Source organism: Littorina saxatilis, linkage group LG7, assembly GCF_037325665.1.
Source record: "Littorina saxatilis isolate snail1 linkage group LG7, US_GU_Lsax_2.0, whole genome shotgun sequence".
NCBI classification, from domain to species: domain Eukaryota; kingdom Metazoa; phylum Mollusca; class Gastropoda; order Littorinimorpha; family Littorinidae; genus Littorina; species Littorina saxatilis.
Window position 1 is genome coordinate 59,276,843 of NC_090251.1, and position 10,258 is coordinate 59,287,100.

Genomic DNA, 10,258 nt, shown 5'->3' on the forward strand with positions numbered 1-10,258 from the left:
GTGTAGGGTGGGACTTGGTTGGGGTTGTATGGTGTAGTATGGGACTTGGTTAGGGTTTTATGGTGTAGGGTGGGCTTGGTTGGGTTGTATGGTGTAGGGTGGGACTTGGTTGGGGTTGTATGGTGTAGTATGGGACTTGGTTGGGGTTGTATGGTGTAGTATGGGACTTGGTTGGGGTTGTATGGTGTAGTATGGGACTTGGTTGGGGTTGTATGGTGTAGGGTGGGCTTGGTTGGGGTTGTATGGTGTAGGGTGGGACTTGGTTGGGGCTGTATGGTGTAGGGTGGGACTTGGTTGGGGTTGTATGGTGTAGGGTGGGACTTGGTTGGGGTTGTATGGTGTAGGGTGGGGCATGGTTGGGGTTGTATGGTGTAGGGTGGGACTTGGTTGGGGTTGTATGGTGTAGTATGGGACTTGGTTAGGGTTTTATGGTGTAGGGTGGGCTTGGTTGGGTTGTATGGTGTAGGGTGGGACTTGGTTGGGGTTGTATGGTGTAGTATGGGACTTGGTTGGGGTTGTATGGTGTAGTATGAGACTTGGTTGGGGTTGTATGGTGTAGTATGGGACTTGGTTGGGTTGTATGGTGTAGGGTGGACTTGGTTGGGGTTGTATGGTGTAGGGTGGGACTTGGTTTGGGTTGTATGGTGTGGTATGGGACTTGGTTGGGGTTGTATGGTGTAGTATGGGACTTGGTTGGGTTGTATGGTGTAGGGTGGACCTGGTTGGGGTTGTATGGTGTAGTATGGAACTTGGTTGGGTTGTATGGTGTAGGGTGGACTTGGTTGGGGTTGTATGGTGTAGGGTGGACTTGGTTGGGGTTGTATGGTGTAGGGTGGGACTTGGTTGGGTTGTATGGTGTATGTCACGTTTCAATATATCACTCAAGGTGATTATGAACCGGTTAATTACTACTAATTAACTAACCACACCACGATCCACTCTCGCAGGCATACAATTAAATAGAGTCAACAAAAGTATAAGTTTCAGACGCCTGTTTATGTATAAACTCTCCACCTCCCTCGAGCCTTCACTCAAAATATGTTCCTTTTACGTTCTCAACACGTAAAAAACCAGTGTTCACTGACAAAATGCCAGTACTATGTAGAAAATTATAGTAACACGCTGAACCCGTGTAAATACAGTCGAAATGAGAATGTTCTGTTCGAAAAGCTCTAGTTCGTGCAGGTGTCACACACCCCACGTTGTCACTACTCCAATGAAATCATAGATACGAAAAGACAACGGTGGTCAACGGGGTGCGTACGACATGGTGCACTTAGCTTTATCTCTGCTGCTGCTGCTTAGCCGGTATGCTGGTTAGTCGGTTCGCTGGTTAGCCGGTCCGCTGGTTAGCCGGTTCGCTGGTTAGCCGGTCCGCTGGTTAGCCGGTCTCCTGGTTAGCCGGTCTCCTGGTTAGCGTAGCCTCAACAGTTCCCGCCAGAGTCAGCCGTGCCGATGTTACGGGAACGTAACGAACGAACGAAACGAACGAGCGAAGGAAGGCTGCAAACAGAAAGCATCGGTGCACTAAACATGTCAGCTACCCCTCACCCACCACCTTAAAACATGTCATCTTTAAATATCTCATCGAGCACGTGGGCCTGCACAAAACTGACTTTTTACAACAACAAAACAGCCATTTTCCGTCCTTCTCTCCCTATCTGCAAAAACCATATACAGATTAGTATTTTAGCGTCACAGAGAGTAAATTATGCGCTAACCTGGAAAGAACAACAGAGAGTATTTCATTCCACAACACAGACTCATCAACAGCGTTAAATAATGATTTATTACCTCAAAAGCCTATGATTGTAACTCTCAATGGAAGCAAAGTCCGCCTCCTCCCTGGAACAGTCTCTGTTCGTCAACAGTGACCCAAAACGTCCAGAACCCCTTGTCGAATCCTTATGCGAAAGCCATCGCCGACGAAGGAAATGTGACGACTTGTCCTCAGCAAAATACGTGGCAGAGGAAAGGAATAACTTGTGGAAGTTCCCCTAGAGTGCCGAATATGATACTCGGTGAAAAACCATCATACTCTAGTAACTGTGTGTTAGGTCCTTCCCCTTCTGCCGCTGGGTGTCAAGTGTGTCGTCCTTGAGTCTCTGACAGACCACCTAGCCAAATACACGTGACTGACCTTGTCACCAAACCAGTCCAGCTATACACAGTTTTGCCTCCCCAAGCAGGAAAAAGACACGAGAAACTCAATCCCTGAAAATCCCGTGCGCGCTGTCAGCGAAAAAAACCGTCAGCCCTATGACAGCAGAAACCTGCACTGTGAAGCTCGTGCGTTTCAAAACATCCGTGCTCGGGAGCACTGTCAGCAAAAACTCTGCTGTGTCCAATATCACGCACAGGCGCTTTCTATCATACATTGACCCAGAACAGGCACTCCACTGAGTGACGCTTTCTTGGTCTCTGTCACCCGATCGTGACAGTGTAGGGTAGGACTTGGTTGGGTTGTATGGTGTAGTATGGGACTTGGTTGGGTTGTATGGTGTAGGGTGGACTTGGTTGAGGTTGTATGGTGTAGTATGGGACTTGGTTGGGGTTGTATGGTGTAGTATGGGACTTGGTTGGGGTTGTATGGTGTAGGGTGGGACTTGGTTGGGGTAGTATGGTGTAGGGTGGACTTGGTTGGGGTTGTATGGTGTAGGGTGGGACTTGGTTGGGGTTGTATGGTGTAGGGTGGACTTGGTTGGGGTTGTATGGTGTAGGGTGGGACTTGGTTGGGGTTGTATGGTGTAGTATGGGACTTGGTTGGGGTTGTATGGTGTAGTATGGGACTTGGTTGGGGTTGTATGGTGTAGTATGGGACTTGGTTGGGTTGTATGGTGTAGGGTGGGACTTGGTTGGGGTTGTATGGTGTAGGATGGGACTTGGTTGGGGTTGTATGGTGTAGTATGGGACTTGGTTGGGTTGTATGGTGTAGGGTGGGACTTGGTTGGGTTGTATGGTGTAGGGTGGGACTTGGTTGGGGTTGTATGGTGTAGTATGGGACTTGGTTGGGGTTGTATGGTGTAGTATGGGACTTGGTTGGGTTGTATGGTGTAGGGTGGGACTTGGTTGGGGTTGTATGGTGTAGTATGGGACTTGGTTGAGGTTGTATGGTGTAGGGTGGGACTTGGTTGGGGTTGTATGGTGTAGTATGGGACTTGGTTGGGGTTGTATGGTGTAGTATGGGACTTGGTTGGGTTGTATGGTGTAGGGTGGGACTTGGTTGGGGTTGTATGGTGTAGGGTGGGACTTGGTTGGGGTTATATGGTGTAGGGTGGGACTTGGTTGGGTTGTATGGTGTAGGGTGGACTTGGTTGGGGTTGTATGGTGTAGGGTGGACTTGGTTGGGGTTGTATGGTGTAGGGTGGGACTTGGTTGGGGCTGTATGGTGTAGGGTGGGACTTGGTTGGGGTTGTATGGTGTAGGGTGGGACTTGGTTGGGGTTGTATGGTGTAGGGTGGGACTTGGTTGGGGTTGTATGGTGTAGGGTGGGACTTGGTTGGGGTTGTATGGTGTAGTATGGGACTTGGTTAGGGTTTTATGGTGTAGGGTGGGCTTGGTTGGGTTGTATGGTGTAGGGTGGGACTTGGTTGGGGTTGTATGGTGTAGTATGGGACTTGGTTAGGGTTAGGGTTAGGGTTAGGGTTAGGGTTAGGGTTTAGGGTTAGGGTTAGGGTTAGGGTTAGGGTTAGGGTTAGGGTTAGGGTTAGGGTTAGGGTTAGGGTTAGGGTTAGGGTTAGGGTTAGGGTTAGGTTAGGGTTAGGGTTAGGGTTAGGGTTAGGGTTAGGGTTAGGGTTAGGGTTAGGGTTAGGGTTAGGGTTAGGGTTAGGGTTAGGGTTAGGGTTAGGGTTAGGGTTAGGGTTAGGGTTAGGGTTAGGGTTAGGGTTAGGGTTTAGGGTTAGGGTTAGGGTTAGGGTTAGGGTAAGGATTAGGGTTAGGGATAAGGATTAGGGTTAGGGTTAGGGTTAGGGTTAGGGTTAGGGTTAGGGTTAGGGTTAGGGTTAGGGTTAGGGTTAGGGTTAGGGTTAGGGTTAGGGTTAGGGTTAGGGTTAGGGTTAGGGTTAGGGTTAGGGTTAGTTAGGGTTAGGGTTAGGGTTAGGGTTAGGGTTAGGGTTAGGGTTAGGGTTAGGGTTAGGGTTAGGGTTAGGGTTAGGGTTAGGGTTAGGGTTAGGGTTAGGGTTTAGGGTTAGGGTTAGGGTTAGGGTTAGGGTTAGGGTTAGGGTTAGGGTTAGGGTTAGGGTTAGGGTTAGGGTTAGGGTTAGGGTTAGGGTTAGGGTTAGGGTTAGGGTTAGGGTTAGGGTTAGGGTTAGGGTTAGGGTTAGGGTTAGGGTTAGGGTTAGGGTTAGGGTTAGGGTTAGGGTTAGGGTTAGGGTTAGGGTTAGGGTTAGGGTTAGGGTTAGGGTTAGGGTTAGGGTTAGGGTTAGGGTTAGGGTTAGGGTTAGGGTTAGGGTTAGGGTTAGGGTTAGGGTTAGGGTTAGGGTTAGGGTTAGGGTTAGGGTTAGGGTTAGGGTTTAGGGTTAGGGTTAGGGTTAGGGTTATTAGGGTTAGGGTTAGGGTTATTAGGGTTAGGGTTAGGGTTAGGGTTAGGGTTAGGGTTAGGGTTAGGGTTAGGGTTAGGGTTAGGGTTAGGGTTAGGGTTAGGGTTAGGGTTAGGGTTAGGGTTAGGGTTAGGGTTAGGGTTAGGGTTAGGGTTAGGGTTAGGGTTAGGGTTAGGGTTAGGGTTAGGGTTAGGGTTAGGGTTAGGGTTAGGGTTAGGGTTAGGGTTAGGGTTAGGGTTAGGGTTAGGTTAGGGTTAGGGTTAGGGTTAGGGTTAGGGTTAGGGTTAGGGTTAGGGTTAGGGTTAGTTTAGGGTTAGGGTTAGGGTTAGGGTTAGGGTTAGGGTTAGGGTTAGGGTTAGGGTTAGGGTTAGGGTTAGGGTTAGGGTTAGGGTTAGGGTTAGGGTTAGGGTTAGGGTTAGGGTTAGGGTTAGGGTTAGGGTTAGGGTTAGGGTTAGGGTTAGGGTTAGGGTTAGGGTTAGGGTTAGGGTTAGGGTTAGGGTTAGGGTTAGGGTTAGGGTTAGGGTTAGGGTTAGGGTTAGGGGTTAGGGTTAGGGTTAGGGTTAGGGTTAGGGTTAGGGTTAGGTTAGGGTTAGGGTTAGGGTTAGGGTTTAGGGTTAGGGTTAGGGTTAGGGTTAGGGTTAGGGTTAGGGTTAGGGTTAGGGTTTAGGGTTAGGGTTAGGGTTAGGGTTAGGGTTAGGGTTAGGGTTAGGGTTAGGGTTAGGGTTAGGGTTAGGGTTAGGGTTAGGGTTAGGGTTAGGGTTAGGGTTAGGGTTAGGGTTAGGGTTAGGGTTAGGGTTAGGGTTAGGGTTAGGGTTTAGGGTTAGGGTTAGGGTTAGGGTTAGGGTTAGGGTTAGGGTTAGGGTTAGGGTTAGGGTTAGGGTTAGGGTTAGGGTTAGGGTTAGGGTTAGGGTTAGGGTTAGGGTTAGGGTTAGGGTTAGGGTTAGGGTTAGTTTAGGGTTAGGGTTAGGGTTAGGGTTAGGGTTAGGGTTAGGGTTAGGGTTAGGGTTAGGGTTAGTTAGGGTTAGGGTTAGGGTTAGGGTTAGGGTTAGGGTTAGGGTTAGGGTTTAGGGTTAGGGTTAGGGTTAGGGTTTAGGGTTAGGGTTAGGGTTAGGGTTAGGGTTAGGGTTTAGGGTTAGGGTTAGGGTTAGGGTTAGGGTTAGGGTTAGGGTTAGGGTTAGGGTTAGGGTTAGGGTTAGGGTTAGGGTTAGGGTTAGGGTTAGGGTTAGGGTTAGGGTTAGGGTTAGGGTTAGGGTTAGGGTTAGGGTTAGGGTTAGGGTTAGGGTTAGGGTTAGGGTTAGGGTTAGGGTTAGGGTTAGGGTTAGGGTTAGGGTTAGGGTTAGGGTTAGGGTTAGGGTTAGGGTTAGGGTTAGGGTTAGGGTTAGGGTTAGGGTTAGGGTTAGGGTTAGGGTTAGGGTTAGGGTTAGGGTTAGGGTTAGGGTTAGGGTTAGGGTTAGGGTTAGGGTTAGGGTTAGGGTTAGGGTTAGGGTTAGGGTTAGGGTTAGGGTTAGGGTTAGGGTTAGGGTTAGGGTTAGGGTTAGGGTTAGGGTTAGGGTTAGGGTTAGGGTTAGGGTTAGGGTTAGGGTTAGGGTTAGGGTTAGGGTTAGGGTTAGGGTTAGGGTTAGGGTTAGGGTTAGGGTTAGGGTTAGGGTTAGGGTTAGGGTTAGGGTTAGGGTTAGGGTTAGGGTTAGGGTTAGGGTTAGGGTTAGGGTTAGGGTTAGGGTTAGGGTTAGGGTTAGGGTTAGGGTTAGGGTTAGGGTTAGGGTTAGGGTTAGGGTTAGGGTTAGGGTTAGGGTTAGGGTTAGGGTTAGGGTTAGGGTTAGGGTTAGGGTTAGGGTTAGGGTTAGGGTTAGGGTTAGGGTTAGGGTTAGGGTTAGGGTTAGGGTTAGGGTTAGGGTTAGGGTTAGGGTTAGGGTTAGGGTTAGGGTTAGGGTTAGGGTTAGGGTTAGGGTTAGGGTTAGGGTTAGGGTTAGGGTTAGGGTTAGGGTTAGGGTTAGGGTTAGGGTTAGGGTTAGGGTTAGGGTTAGGGTTAGGGTTAGGGTTAGGGTTAGGGTTAGGGTTAGGGTTAGGGTTAGGGTTAGGGTTAGGGTTAGGGTTAGGGTTAGGGTTAGGGTTAGGGTTAGGGTTAGGGTTAGGGTTAGGGTTAGGGTTAGGGTTAGGGTTAGGGTTAGGGTTAGGGTTAGGGTTAGGGTTAGGGTTAGGGTTAGGGTTAGGGTTAGGGTTAGGGTTAGGGTTAGGGTTAGGGTTAGGGTTAGGGTTAGGGTTAGGGTTAGGGTTAGGGTTAGGGTTAGGGTTAGGGTTAGGGTTAGGGTTAGGGTTAGGGTTAGGGTTAGGGTTAGGGTTAGGGTTAGGGTTAGGGTTAGGTTAGGGTTAGGGTTAGGGTTAGGGTTAGGGTTAGGGTTAGGGTTAGGGTTAGGGTTAGGGTTAGGGTTAGGGTTAGGGTTAGGGTTAGGGTTAGGGTTAGGGTTAGGGTTAGGGTTAGGGTTAGGGTTAGGGTTAGGGTTAGGGTTAGGGTTAGGGTTAGGGTTAGGGTTAGGGTTAGGGTTAGGGTTAGGGTTAGGGTTAGGGTTAGGGTTAGGGTTAGGGTTAGGGTTAGGGTTAGGGTTAGGGTTAGGGTTAGGGTTAGGGTTAGGGTTAGGGTTAGGGTTAGGGTTAGGGTTAGGGTTAGGGTTAGGGTTAGGGTTAGGGTTAGGGTTAGGGTTAGGGTTAGGGTTAGGGTTAGGGTTAGGGTTAGGGTTAGGGTTAGGGTTAGGGTTAGGGTTAGGGTTAGGGTTAGGGTTAGGGTTAGGGTTAGGGTTAGGGTTAGGGTTAGGGTTAGGGTTAGGGTTAGGGTTAGGGTTAGGGTTAGGGTTAGGGTTAGGGTTAGGGTTAGGGTTAGGGTTAGGGTTAGGGTTAGGGTTAGGGTTAGGGTTAGGGTTAGGGTTAGGGTTAGGGTTAGGGTTAGGGTTAGGGTTAGGGTTAGGGTTAGGGTTAGGGTTAGGGTTAGGGTTAGGGTTAGGGTTAGGGTTAGGGTTAGGGTTAGGGTTAGGGTTAGGGTTAGGGTTAGGGTTAGGGTTAGGGTTAGGGTTAGGGTTAGGGTTAGGGTTAGGGTTAGGGTTAGGGTTAGGGTTAGGGTTAGGGTTAGGGTTAGGGTTAGGGTTAGGGTTAGGGTTAGGGTTAGGGTTAGGGTTAGGGTTAGGGTTAGGGTTAGGGTTAGGGTTAGGGTTAGGGTTAGGGTTAGGGTTAGGGTTAGGGTTAGGGTTAGGGTTAGGGTTAGGGTTAGGGTTAGGGTTAGGGTTAGGGTTAGGGTTAGGGTTAGGGTTAGGGTTAGGGTTAGGGTTAGGGTTAGGGTTAGGGTTAGGGTTAGGGTTAGGGTTAGGGTTAGGGTTAGGGTTAGGGTTAGGGTTAGGGTTAGGGTTAGGGTTAGGGTTAGGGTTAGGGTTAGGGTTAGGGTTAGGGTTAGGGTTAGGGTTAGGGTTAGGGTTAGGGTTAGGGTTAGGGTTAGGGTTAGGGTTAGGGTTAGGGTTAGGGTTAGGGTTAGGGTTAGGGTTAGGGTTAGGGTTAGGGTTAGGGTTAGGGTTAGGGTTAGGGTTAGGGTTAGGGTTAGGGTTAGGGTTAGGGTTAGGGTTAGGGTTAGGGTTAGGGTTAGGGTTAGGGTTAGGGTTAGGGTTAGGGTTAGGGTTAGGGTTAGGGTTAGGGTTAGGGTTAGGGTTAGGGTTAGGGTTAGGGTTAGGGTTAGGGTTAGGGTTAGGGTTAGGGTTAGGGTTAGGGTTAGGGTTAGGGTTAGGGTTAGGGTTAGGGTTAGGGTTAGGGTTAGGGTTAGGGTTAGGGTTAGGGTTAGGGTTAGGGTTAGGGTTAGGGTTAGGGTTAGGGTTAGGGTTAGGGTTAGGGTTAGGGTTAGGGTTAGGGTTAGGGTTAGGGTTAGGGTTAGGGTTAGGGTTAGGGTTAGGGTTAGGGTTAGGGTTAGGGTTAGGGTTAGGGTTAGGGTTAGGGTTAGGGTTAGGGTTAGGGTTAGGGTTAGGGTTAGGGTTAGGGTTTAGGGTTAGGGTTAGGGTTAGGGTTAGGGTTAGGGTTAGGGTTAGGGTTAGGGTTAGGGTTAGGGTTAGGGTTAGGGTTAGGGTTAGGGTTAGGGTTAGGGTTAGGGTTAGGGTTAGGGTAGGGTTAGGGTTAGGGTTAGGGTTAGGGTTAGGGTTAGGGTTCGGGTTAGGGTTAGGGTTAGGGTTAGGGTTAGGGTTAGGGGTTAGGGTTAGGGTTAGGGTTAGGGTTAGGGTTAGGGTTAGGGTTAGGGTTAGGGTTAGGGTTAGGGTTAGGGTTAGGGTTAGGGTTAGGGTTAGGGTTAGGGTTCAGGGTTAGGGTTAGGGTTAGGGTTAGGGTTAGGGTTAGGGTTAGGGTTAGGGTTAGGGTTAGGGTGTAGGGTTAGGGTTAGGGTTAGGGTTAGGGTTAGGGTTCGGGTTAGGGTTAGGGTTAGGGTTAGGGTTAGGGTTAGGGTTAGGGGTTAGGGTTAGGGTTAGGGTTAGGGTTAGGGTTAGGGTTAGGGTTAGGGTTAGGGTTTAGGGTTAGGGTTAGGGTTAGGGGTTAGGGTTAGGGTTAGGGTTAGGGTTAGGGTTAGGGTTAGGGTTAGGGTTAGGGTTTAGGGTTAGGGTTAGGGTTAGGGTTAGGGTTAGGGTTAGGGTTAGGGTTAGGGTTAGGGTTAGGGGTTAGGGTTAGGGTTAGGGTTAGGGTTAGGGTTAGGGTTAGGGTTAGGGTTAGGGGTTAGGGTTAGGGTTAGGGTTAGGTTAGGGTTAGGGTTAGGGTTAGGGTTAGGGTTAGGGTTAGGTTAGGGTTAGGGTTAGGGTTAGGGTTAGGGTTAGGGTTAGGGTTAGGGTTAGGGTTAGGGTTAGGGTTAGGGTTAGGGTTAGGGTTAGGGTTAGGGTTAGGGTTAGGGTTAGGGTTAGGGTTAGGGTTAGGGTTAGGGTTAGGGTTAGGGTTAGGGTTAGGGTTAGGGTTAGGGTTAGGGTTAGGGTTAGGGTTAGGGTTAGGGTTAGGGTTAGGGTTAGGGTTTAGGGTTAGGGTTAGGGTTAGGGTTTAGGGTTAGGGTTAGGGTTAGGGTTAGGGTTAGGGTTAGGGTTAGGGTTAGGGTTAGGGTTAGGGTTAGGGTTAGGGTTAGGGTTAGGGTTAGGGTTAGGGTTAGGGTTAGGGTTAGGGTTAGGGTTAGGGTTAGGGTTAGGGTTTAGGGTTAGGGTTAGGGTTAGGGTTAGGGTTAGGGTTAGGGTTAGGGTTTAGGGTTAGGGTTAGGGTTAGGGTTAGGGTTAGGGTTAGGGTTAGGGTTAGGGTTAGGGTTAGGGTTAGGGTTAGGGTTAGGGTTAGGGTTAGGGTTAGGGTTAGGGTTAGGGTTAGGGTTAGGGTTAGGGTTAGGGTTAGGGTTAGGGTTAGGGTTAGGGTTAGGGTTAGGGTTAGGGTTTAGGGTTAGGTTAGGGTTAGGGTTAGGGTTAGGGTTAGGGTTAGGGTTAGGGTTAGGGTTAGGGTTAGGGTTAGGGTTAGGGTTAGGGTTAGGGTTAGGGTTAGGGTTAGGGTTAGGGTTAGGGTTAGGGTTAGGGTTAGGGTTAGGGTTAGGGTTAGGGTTAGGGTTAGGGTTAGGGTTAGGGTTAGGGTTAGGGTTAGGGTTAGGGTTAGGGTTAGGGTTAGGGTTAGGGTTAGGGTTAGGGTTAGGGTTTAGGGTTAGGGTTAGGGTTAGGGTTAGGGTTAGGGTTAGGGTTAGGGTTAGG